The sequence below is a fragment of the Sinohyriopsis cumingii genome, chromosome 12, assembly GCF_028554795.1.
Source record: "Sinohyriopsis cumingii isolate HCF-2022 chromosome 12, ASM2855479v2, whole genome shotgun sequence".
Taxonomy (NCBI): Eukaryota; Metazoa; Mollusca; class Bivalvia; order Unionida; family Unionidae; genus Sinohyriopsis; species Sinohyriopsis cumingii.
This window is the reverse complement of record NC_142972.1, coordinates 42,136,990-42,147,242: the sequence shown is the minus strand read 5'-3', so window position 1 is coordinate 42,147,242 and position 10,253 is coordinate 42,136,990. Positions and strand designations below refer to the sequence as shown.

Here is a 10,253-nt window from a genome sequence, read left to right as displayed (position 1 = left end):
AAGTAATCCTTGAACTAAGAGAAAAGATACCTCTACTAAAAAAACAGGTAACAAATAATACAGACCAGAACAAATCACCATTGTTACAAAAACCACCAAGGATTAACATTGAAGCTACCAAATTAGGCAATAAAGAAGGACAAGAAAACTTACTAAAACCTGTACTGGTAAACGAAATCAACCAAAAATACCCGGACTATGTTAAAATATATACCGATGGATCAAAAACAAACAACCCACCAAGAACAGCAGCAGCAATAGTCATCCCTGAATTCAATATACAAATGGGATCCAGATTACCTGACTATTGCTCCATTTACACCACTGAATTCTGGGCTATACTTGAATCACTACAATGGATCAAAGACAACCAAGCAGTTATTATAAACGATTCCCAAAGCGTTATCAAATCGATCCAAAGTCGCAATACACGCTCTAGGGAACAATTCCTCGACAGAGCATGCCAATTAGTCGACGATATCACCACAGCACATCAATTAGTCGAGCTCATGTGGATACCGTCGCACACTGTAATCTCTGGCAACGAAACAGCAGACAAAGTTGCAAAAACCAAACTAGGAGATCAAAACTCTATCAAGCTTAACTATAGCTCTACAGAAGCAATAAGCTTCGCACAAACATATATAGATCAAACATGGCAAGATTTTTGGAACTCCTCCACAAAAGGTAAAAAACACCATGAAACCCTAAAAAACGTAGATAGGAACATACAGCTACCTAAGGGTACCTATTTAGAACAGAAAACCATAAACAGGATAATAACTGGAAAAACTAAACTAGCAAGCAGTTTTGGAAGGTTTATAGGACCCAAACCAACAACCATTAACTGCTTTAACTGCCACACCACCGAAGATCTACACCACGTATTCAATATATGCCCAAAATATCAACCCGCTCGGAAAATATTTATCAAAAACCAAAAAGAGATTGGATCACCACACACATACCCAGAGTTACTTATGGATTTTAATAAAAATAAACAATCAGCATATAAAAATATAAATCAATTCATAGACTCAGCAGGACTTAGGAACAAAATATAATTACTATCCCCACAAAACCAAAAGACCCAGTAACTAGCTAAATAAATTTAGAAGCCACCACATAAAAACCCATAACATATCATTCAATTTTATAAAAGTATTAATAAATAATTCACTTACGAAGCACCTATAAAAAACTAAGGAAACCGCAAAATCGGTTGTCCTAGATGTCCTTAACGAACCGAGTAATCAGCTAGGATTCCGGTCCTAGATGTCCTTAACGAACCGTGTAATTGGCTAGGACTCCGGTCTCTTGCTAAATAAAGTAGAAATAACATTCAATCTCTAAAAACTTAATAAATAACTTAAAGAGGTAATATCTAAAAACTTATAAATAACATAACGTAGGAAGTACACCCTAAACACCTCGACTAGTAATACCATAATAACCTTGAAAATCTCTCTTCATACATGATTTCTACTAAGAACCTCTATAAACAGCATAGAACATCCCCCCTCCTTTTAGAACATTTTGAAGAAGAAAAAAAAATCGAAAAAAAAAAAATCGCAAGAAACACCAGGCAAATGCAGCAAGAAACTAGCGATGTAAAGCAAGCAGGACCGTTCCCGAGCTCTCCTTCCCACTAATGACAGCCAACCATTCAACTGTAGGGACTTTTCTGGACCCACAGATTGAGGCCAAACTATCAGGGTTCCTTGAATCCATAAAAGCCTGGGGGAGGTGGCACTATCCACTTCCCCAGGAACAACTAGCAGACTGCGGTGCAGTCAGAAAAAAGTGGCACATGCACAATTGTGCGCACGCCACTATAATTAAACTCAACAACAAAAAGTTGTATTTCACACTGTTGCTCGAGTTGTCTTAGTTGAATCACAGTCGACATGCTTATATACAAAAAAGTAAATTGTTCTCTAACTAAAAAGTCTGTCAATACTTTTCTTTATTTTTTTTTTTTTTAACTCTACCAAGTATGTCTTTGTTTCATCAACAGAGTCGAGTGTTTCATATACAGCGTCAGGTGTTTGCGCAATCATGGGTTTAACAGATCTTTGACGACCAGCGCAATAATAGTCGCGAACAGATCCGTATGGCCAGAAGAGCTGAATATAGGATTGGCTCCGGTGCTGCATTTACCTGTACCAACACGATACGCGAACAAATATGATTTGCGGTATTCACAATGACCTATTCTCCGCATAATTCAAATTTTTCCAATCATACACCTTTGCAATTCCCTTGATCTTTATATATGCACACAGCGTTTTCTAACTGGCTGATTTTTCCAATTGCCTCTGTTTTATCTCTGCTTCTGCATAGTGAGGCACGTGGGCATGGTGGTCAACATCCAAATTGTACAGTTCACGGAATTTAATAGTAAATCGAAATTGCAAATCTGGATTTCGCAAAAAAACAGGCTCGTTATATTTAGCATAATTGCTTCCAACATTGCGCCAGCCCAAATGAGCTCAAATGACATATTACTGAATATTGCGCCAACTCGAATACGACCAGACTTTCTACGTTTATATTCAATCACGTCAAATGTCTTGGAGCATTTTTAAGTTTCCTCAATAGTTGTTTCTTTAATGATTTTAGTTATATTATTGCCAGTGCTTGCGTTTCTTCTTTTCTGCTTGGTTGTATTCCATTTCACATATATACTGAACATTGGTGAGTGTAGGTGCCATCGTTATCTTAATACTAAAAACATTTCTCTAATTGAATTAACCATGGTGATCTTTATAACTCAAACTGCTACATTCACTTGATATATCAATGTCGTCGTCATCATCATCATGTTTTTTTTTATCATCATCATCATCATCATCATCATCATCTGTACTCAACGTTAACGCCTTTAATTTTTTCTTGCACACTGTCAAATAATGACTTTTCGGGGGTTTTCTGAAAATGTTTAAGAAGCTCAGCTCGTTGCTTTTCTACGATAATTTCCAAAGTTAAATCATTGGCAAATATGTTTTGACTATGTGATCGAAAACGCATGCAACATCATTTGGGCACCTTTTGTAAATCTGTATGATTCAGCTTGACTGAAAACTTTACCATGCTGATTATTGTCATAATAAGCAATCGTGTCTACCGTAGTATTGTAGGAATATGCGTTTTGTAAGTTACTAATCTATGTCTCAGCCTCTGTACCTTATGGCTCTGTTCTCATGCTTGGCCACGTTCAATTTGCATTTATTATAATCTGCAGGTTGCACATCCATCCACATAATGGTACTATATCCATGAGCAAGAGTCATGGTGTACAGAGGCAAAATTAAGACGGCTTAAACCCAAAAAGCAAAAGCTCCATATTGACACTATTATTGCCATTTAATTCTGGATCAATGCATAGACAATTTTCAGGACGCAATGACTTATGTAAACATTTACCAATATATGAAAGAGTATTCTTTAGAAAGGCTAAATTTAGAAAGTGTTCAGAAAAGCCACTGATGTCTGCTTACGCCATATCTTTCACCAACGAGATTTCGAAGGTGATCAAAATTTAAGGTCTGCTCGTATTAAAAATTACATTATACCAATGCCAAAGAAGTTGTTGTTTTAAAATGACCTTTCAATATACTGGTCCACTGGTATGGAACATTATTCCCAGTGACATAAGGCATGGTCCCAGCAAAATCTTTTCAAAATCAATGTCCTAACTGGATGAAATCTGAACACACTATTACACTAACAAAAAAAATTATGCTTTTCTCTGTGTATAAGTCTTTTTAACTGATTATTTTTTCAAAACAATAATATTTTATTCATATGTATGTTTTCACTGATGCGTGTTTATTACGAGCTTTACACTTACTTTGATTTTTAGAATGACTCTTTGGTGTTAAGCCAAATTTTGTCATATTGTGCTGCAAATATGATTGACGGGAACGATCTTTGCCACATGTTCCATACGTCGCTCAATAATGTCTAATTGATTTCTAATCGTCATGTATTCGATGTTCGCGTAGCTTAAACACTAAATAATCATAGTTTAATAGCAATAGTAATTTTTTTGTTTAATATATCTATATGTATGTTTCTGATAACTTGTCATCGCTGGTAACCGAATTGCGCATAATACATTTTTTTTTCATTTTACATATCGTAAGCGGCTTGTGGGAATGACATAAGCGGCCTAGCCACATAACCGGTGAGATTGAGTCAGAGTGTGTTTTACACAGATTACAGCTTACTACGTACGTACTACCTAAAACGTTACTGACGGGTCCTTACATATTTCTGCAATTAGATTTTATATTATGCAGTTTTTTTAATGGTGTAGCACTTGTTAAATGAAATATTAGTTACGGGCAATTCATTCTTAGAGAGTGGGGTGGGGAGTGTTCTAGTCCATAAAACCTCATCTTTTCATATAAGCTAGTTTTATTTGATATATTATCGTTCTACTGCAATAAGAAATTGGTGATTGGTTGAAATAAAATATAAAATTAGCTTGGAAGAAAGGTACTTGAGGGAGTAAAAACAAAATGTTAGAGAAAGGCACAGGTGTCAGACGGCAGCCTAATGTTTCAAACAGTAATGGCCTAACAGAAAAGAACAACACCACCATAAACGATTGTTCCTCAGATTATTTATATGATCCGTTCTTCAGCTGGACCTGTCAGTCATAATATTAAAGACATGGTTAGTAACTTCGAAAAATTGTTCTACGCCTGATCTTCGATCTCTGGCAGCTATTCCCATGAAGTTACTGAGCCATAATCTTTAGCTCATTTAACTCCTGCTACATTTGTCTATTCATCAAAGTTAGGTTTGCGTCAGCCACTTGTGGATACAGGATGGAGGAATACACTGTTCCTCGACTTTTTGACAAATTTGCAGCATAAATTAACTATACATGCATGGCAGTCATGATTTCTAAGAGTATGGAGTCCCGTATTTTCAGTCTAGTCCTACAGTGTAAGACATGGCACATGTTGGTTTTGTTTTAGTGCTATGTCTTACTATCCAAATAATGGCTTTGTATAGCGTGTTCTGATGTCGTTAACATTGGAACGAGTAGTCAAAGTTTCAGGAATATCTCACACATTTGGCAGAATATATCGACACTCTTCCACTAATTTATGTGTAAATAATATACTTACTGTGCGATCTTTATCCTGGCAAAATGAAAATATGACACTAGCAAATGGACATATTTTCATGTTCCATTGACATACATTTGAATTTGTTGCAATGCGATGGTAGTCGAGATATGTCAAAGTATGTTTAAGTAGGTTCATGTGGCAGATATGTTTCTTGAACGAAATGAAATGTTGCTTTACAGTTCAAATAGGCATAATATATTTTTATTCATTTCATTAAAGAATAATATTTCAACTTAACCCGATTTTGGCATTCCTGGCTTTCATCACTTTCCAGTCAACTGAAATGTAGGCCTACGAAACTTGAAAATAGGTCCATTTCTTTTGTGAGAATTTGAATTTATTAGAGAAAAACATCAGAGTAAGTAAAGACTAACTAAAACATTATGACTTTACTTTGTAGAAAAGTGCCATTATTTTAGTTGCCAGTTGTGTGAGATATTCCTGAAATTTTGACTTTCATTACGATGTTAGTTGACATCAAAACATACTACACAACGCTGTTAGTTAGGTGGTAAGACACTGACGCCCAAAACATAAATATCAGCATCAAGGTCTTACATGTACGACTAATTTTCAGTCCATTTACCTTGTAAATTCCCAGCAGTTAGATGCTTGTTTCAACATCACAGACTTGGTGAACTTTGTGTTATTTATGAAATAAGTAATTCTAACTACATATCAGTGTTTACTATAAACAAAGTGTTGTAGATAGTCAGCTAGTCAGTGTCTTGATGGGCAAACAAAAAACAATTAATCACAGTATCATTTATTGTGTAGAAAATATATGACTCTAAACCCCAAATAATCAATCAGTTAAATTTCAGTATCCATGCTTGGGATTGAACAGGAGTTACCCTAGTTCATTGATTTCCAACCCAGTACATGGAATTTAAAATTGAACTTTTCCATATCTAGAGTGTTTCTATCTCTACATATACATCATGCATGCTACATTCAGCATACAAAGTCAATTTTGACATCATTTATCAATTAAATGAGCAATATAAAATGTTTTTTATTAATAGTCCCATGCTTTGTGACATCTTTTGTGCTGATTTTAGGACTTGTTATATCAGGAATAATGTACTGATCTATGTGAATTGCACATGACACTTCAAGAACTAAGTGAAATTCGATGCTTTTGTAGCCTTAGCAGAAGCTATCTTATCTCCAAAGAAACTGGTAGATATCTAATCAAAGTAGACAGAAATGACTTTTTGCATTAACTTTTTCATATTAAGTTTTTGCATTTAGTTTTAGCAACATGTGTAGAGACTTGTATATAGAATCATGAAACATGGTACCCTACTAAATCCTCATTACCAAAAGTATATTACTGTGACCCATAGTTCATGCTTCACTGAAATTGAATTTTGTGCTTTATTTCTCAAGTACTGTTTATGTTAAAATCGTGAAGCTAAATGGCTGTTTGACTGTATCACACCCTTACAACATAAGGACACTGCGATCTACATTTTATATTACTCTGGATTAGAATAAGTTTTTGCATTTAACTCGTGATCACATAGCTTTTTTTGTATGCCTTATACATACTACCTGCTCTAGAATTATTAAACTTGAGGGTGTCAATTCCTCATTGCAGAAGAAGGTCATTATGGCCCATATTTTATTTTTCTTTGGCATTGTTTTTTTTATTACCCTGGCACTGTTTGAACATGAATCATACAGTTGATGATGATTTGAATCTGTTAGTACAGCACACTTATAACATCATAGTCTATATTTAATCTTGCACCCTCTTTGCATGAGTTTCCATAAGCTCATAAACGTAAGTTTTTACCTTGCTTTGTGGGTACTATCCTACCTAGAATCCTGAAACTTGGTGAGGGAATGCATCTTCATACATACCATAGTACAGTACATGTATGTCCTTCCAGAATAGAAAAAGGGCATGGTAATTATTTTCCAAAAAAGGGCACCTTAACTCAGAAGGACACTTTAAACACATATATCACCTTATTTCACCATGAATTGTGTGGTTATTAATAATATTAATAATAACAAGAACAATAGCAACAATTAAAAAGGAAATAGGTGCTTTTTTGAGCATGATATATGTATATAAAGGGCATTATTATTATTATTATTATTATTATTAGGAAATTATGAGAGTTGTTGACTTGTATAGTATTTTCAAAAATTCTATGCTTCATAAGCGTTCCACCCCAAAAAGTTGCGGGTGTAAAATGTATGATATGGTTCTATTCAGTATGGATGTTCAATTTTTCATGTTTCATTAGCAGAAGATACATGTGGTAGTAATGCTTTGAAAGGAAATAGAATGCTTGTTAAATACAGTCATACAATTTAAATCTTATCAATCTTAATAATTATAGTGATTTTAGGAGATATTTTAGGAACTGTACTATTTTTATTAGGCTTCATATTTTTTTCACGTTCCTTTGGATTTCTTGTGATGAACTATGATTTAGTGTACTTGACATTTACTCGTTCATCAGATGTGCCTTTAATAAAGAATGCTGTAATCAGCAATAAAATTTTAGTACACCCTTTGATTTTCGTCTTTTGAAGAATGTAGACAACTGCTAACATTTTCCTATTTGATTTTTTAGCTTTAATTTGGAGTAGTAAGCTATATGAATTACAAATTAACAACATTAGAAACCAATCAGAAAAAAATTGTTGCAAACAACACCATGTTTCTGATAGGCTTACAATCAGTGCAGTGCTATCCTATGTTAATTATTATAACTTCTTGGATGTCAAAAGTGGGAAAAAATCGGCATGCCATATAAAATAATAAAATTGACCATTTGCAGCCTTTGCTTTCAAAGACAGTTCATGTTGGAAAAGATAATCCTAATAACCATATCTTCTCTATTGCATGTGAAAGCAGTAAAGCATGAGTGCATAACTGGGCATAGTTTAGTTTCAGTAAACAAGGACCTTTTATATGCATCATGTTAATTACATGTAGTTTAAGCTTTGACAACAGTTATATTGCTATTCATAATCTTGTATTAAAATTAATTGGCATACAAAAGCATATGTTTACATTCACTGGAAATTAAAAGGCACTGTGAGTGGAGATACAGTCATGAGCACTTCAAATAAACAAAGACCTCCTTTATCACAGTTTATGCATCCCCAAATGGTTTTAATCATTTGACATAATAACCTAAACTTTGAGCATAAAATTAATTGCCAAATACAGTCAGAGAAATTAAATCAAGCATATAAGTGACTATTTTTGTTAGTGAGGTACAAAAAAGGAAAATTTTGCAACTGGAAAAGGGAAGGTTACTAGTAAAAAGGCCTGTTGAAATGTGTGTGTGTGTGTGATATGAATTTTTAACGTAGCTTTAACAATTTTTCAGTTATATTGCTACAATGTCTACAGTATGGCAGTTTATAGTGATGTCTAGCACTGGAGCATCATGCCGCAGACATGTAGCATGATGTTCACCCAGTCACATTATCCTGACACCAGGCCAACCAGTCCTAACACTAACCTCTTAATGCTGAGCACCAAGCGAGGCAGCTGTTAGTACCATTTTTGTAAGTCTTTGGTATAACTCAGCCGGGGATCTAACCCACAACCTTCTGCATCCGAGGCAGACACTCTAACCACTAGGCCACCAGAGCGGTCGCCTGTTGAAATGTAAAAATGGCCTGGTGTTGAGCAAAAACACCCAGCCTGGTACTAGAAACAAAACATTCTGACACATAAATAAACAGTTTGGTATCATGCGATCCTAACGTGACCTGTGGAAAACACTATGCTGCACCCTTGATGCTAAAAGAAGTTTATGTGACCTATATTTCATCAGTGATTTTGTTGACATTTTTAATGTTGTTTTTTTATTGGGTACTGTTTATATTAGAATCATGAAAATTATTTTGCATCACTGGTGGAGCTACACCTAGAATCATGAAAATTTTGCATCACTGGTGGAGCTACACCTAGAATCATGAAAGTTAATTTTTCAACATTTGCACATCTGGTGGCACTATACCTTTACAGTCTAAAAGGTAACTGTAACCTACATTGTATGTTTTACTAAGATATGTTAAGAATTTATGTTTAGCTCATGATCACATACATTTTTAAGGGGCCCCGAGTGGCTGAGTGGTCTAAAGCGCTCTCCGTTACGGGTCACTGCCATCTCATCTCTGTCTGCGTAGGTTCGAATCTCGGATTCGGCCAATGTGGGTATGTGAGAAAGCTTGCCAGTAGCTTCTCAAGGGTCGGTGGTTCTTTCCGTGGTTTTCCCGGGTTCTTCCTCCACCATTAATACTGGCCGCCATGTATAGCCTATCGTGTGCTGAAAAATGGCATTAAACCCTACAACAACAACAACAACAACATAAATTTTTGCCTGCCACAGCCATTTATGACCAGAGAAAATGAAAGTATAAATAAATATGCTTTTATTCAGTGGTAAACTTTCCACCATAGTATTGACTATACATTGCATGCTGTAATAGTTTACCCTCAGCAGGTTAATTGTGTCTTATACATGTGGTTAAGTACAAGATTTAGATGAGTGGAATGCAGCCTTTCATGGGTGACCTCACCTTTAGTGGCTAATGAGATAAATACTGATGCATGAACTCTGTGTCAGATTGTTATCTGAGTGGCTCTCACTCCATGATTACTTGAAGCCTGTGACTGTCACCCTGTAAAATTGGACTTCAAAGGTCAGGTAATAATAATAGTTTCTAAAGCAGATTTTAACATTACTTTGATATGGAGAAAGAAGTTCATTTTTTTCTTGTGAGCACCGGCTTTAACTTAACATTTACATTTAATCAAGTCTGTTTCTATTAGAAGAAAGAATTTTACATGTGACAAAATAAAAAGTGAGCTCATGACAGCTCATTAGAAGCAAAATTTGGTCAGGATTGTTTACTTCAAATCAGGAGGATTTTCATGGAGCCAATCTTTACCATGCAAATAAACAAAAGTCATCACTATTGAAAAAATTTATAAAATATTAAAATGTCAATATCATTTTATCAGATCTATCCTTAAAAATAAGTTGTTTCCTTATGTTTACCGCAAGCATTTTTGTGGCATTCTTTATTATTGTTGATCTTAGCAGTTGTCCTTTTAATATAAAT

At 34.9% G+C, this 10,253-nt stretch overlaps 1 protein-coding gene across 1 annotated transcript in view; it reads left to right on the top strand.

Annotated features, from left to right (window-relative positions):
- The first annotated feature begins 4,155 nt into the window (after nucleotides 1-4,155).
- Nucleotides 4,156-10,253, top strand: part of LOC149786331 (uncharacterized) — a 32,572-nt gene continuing 26,474 nt past the window's right edge. The window contains exon 1 of the mRNA XM_089976742.1: nucleotides 4,156-4,235. The gene's annotated coding sequence lies outside the window, so the exon portion shown is untranslated. The remainder of the gene's footprint in view (nucleotides 4,236-10,253) is intronic.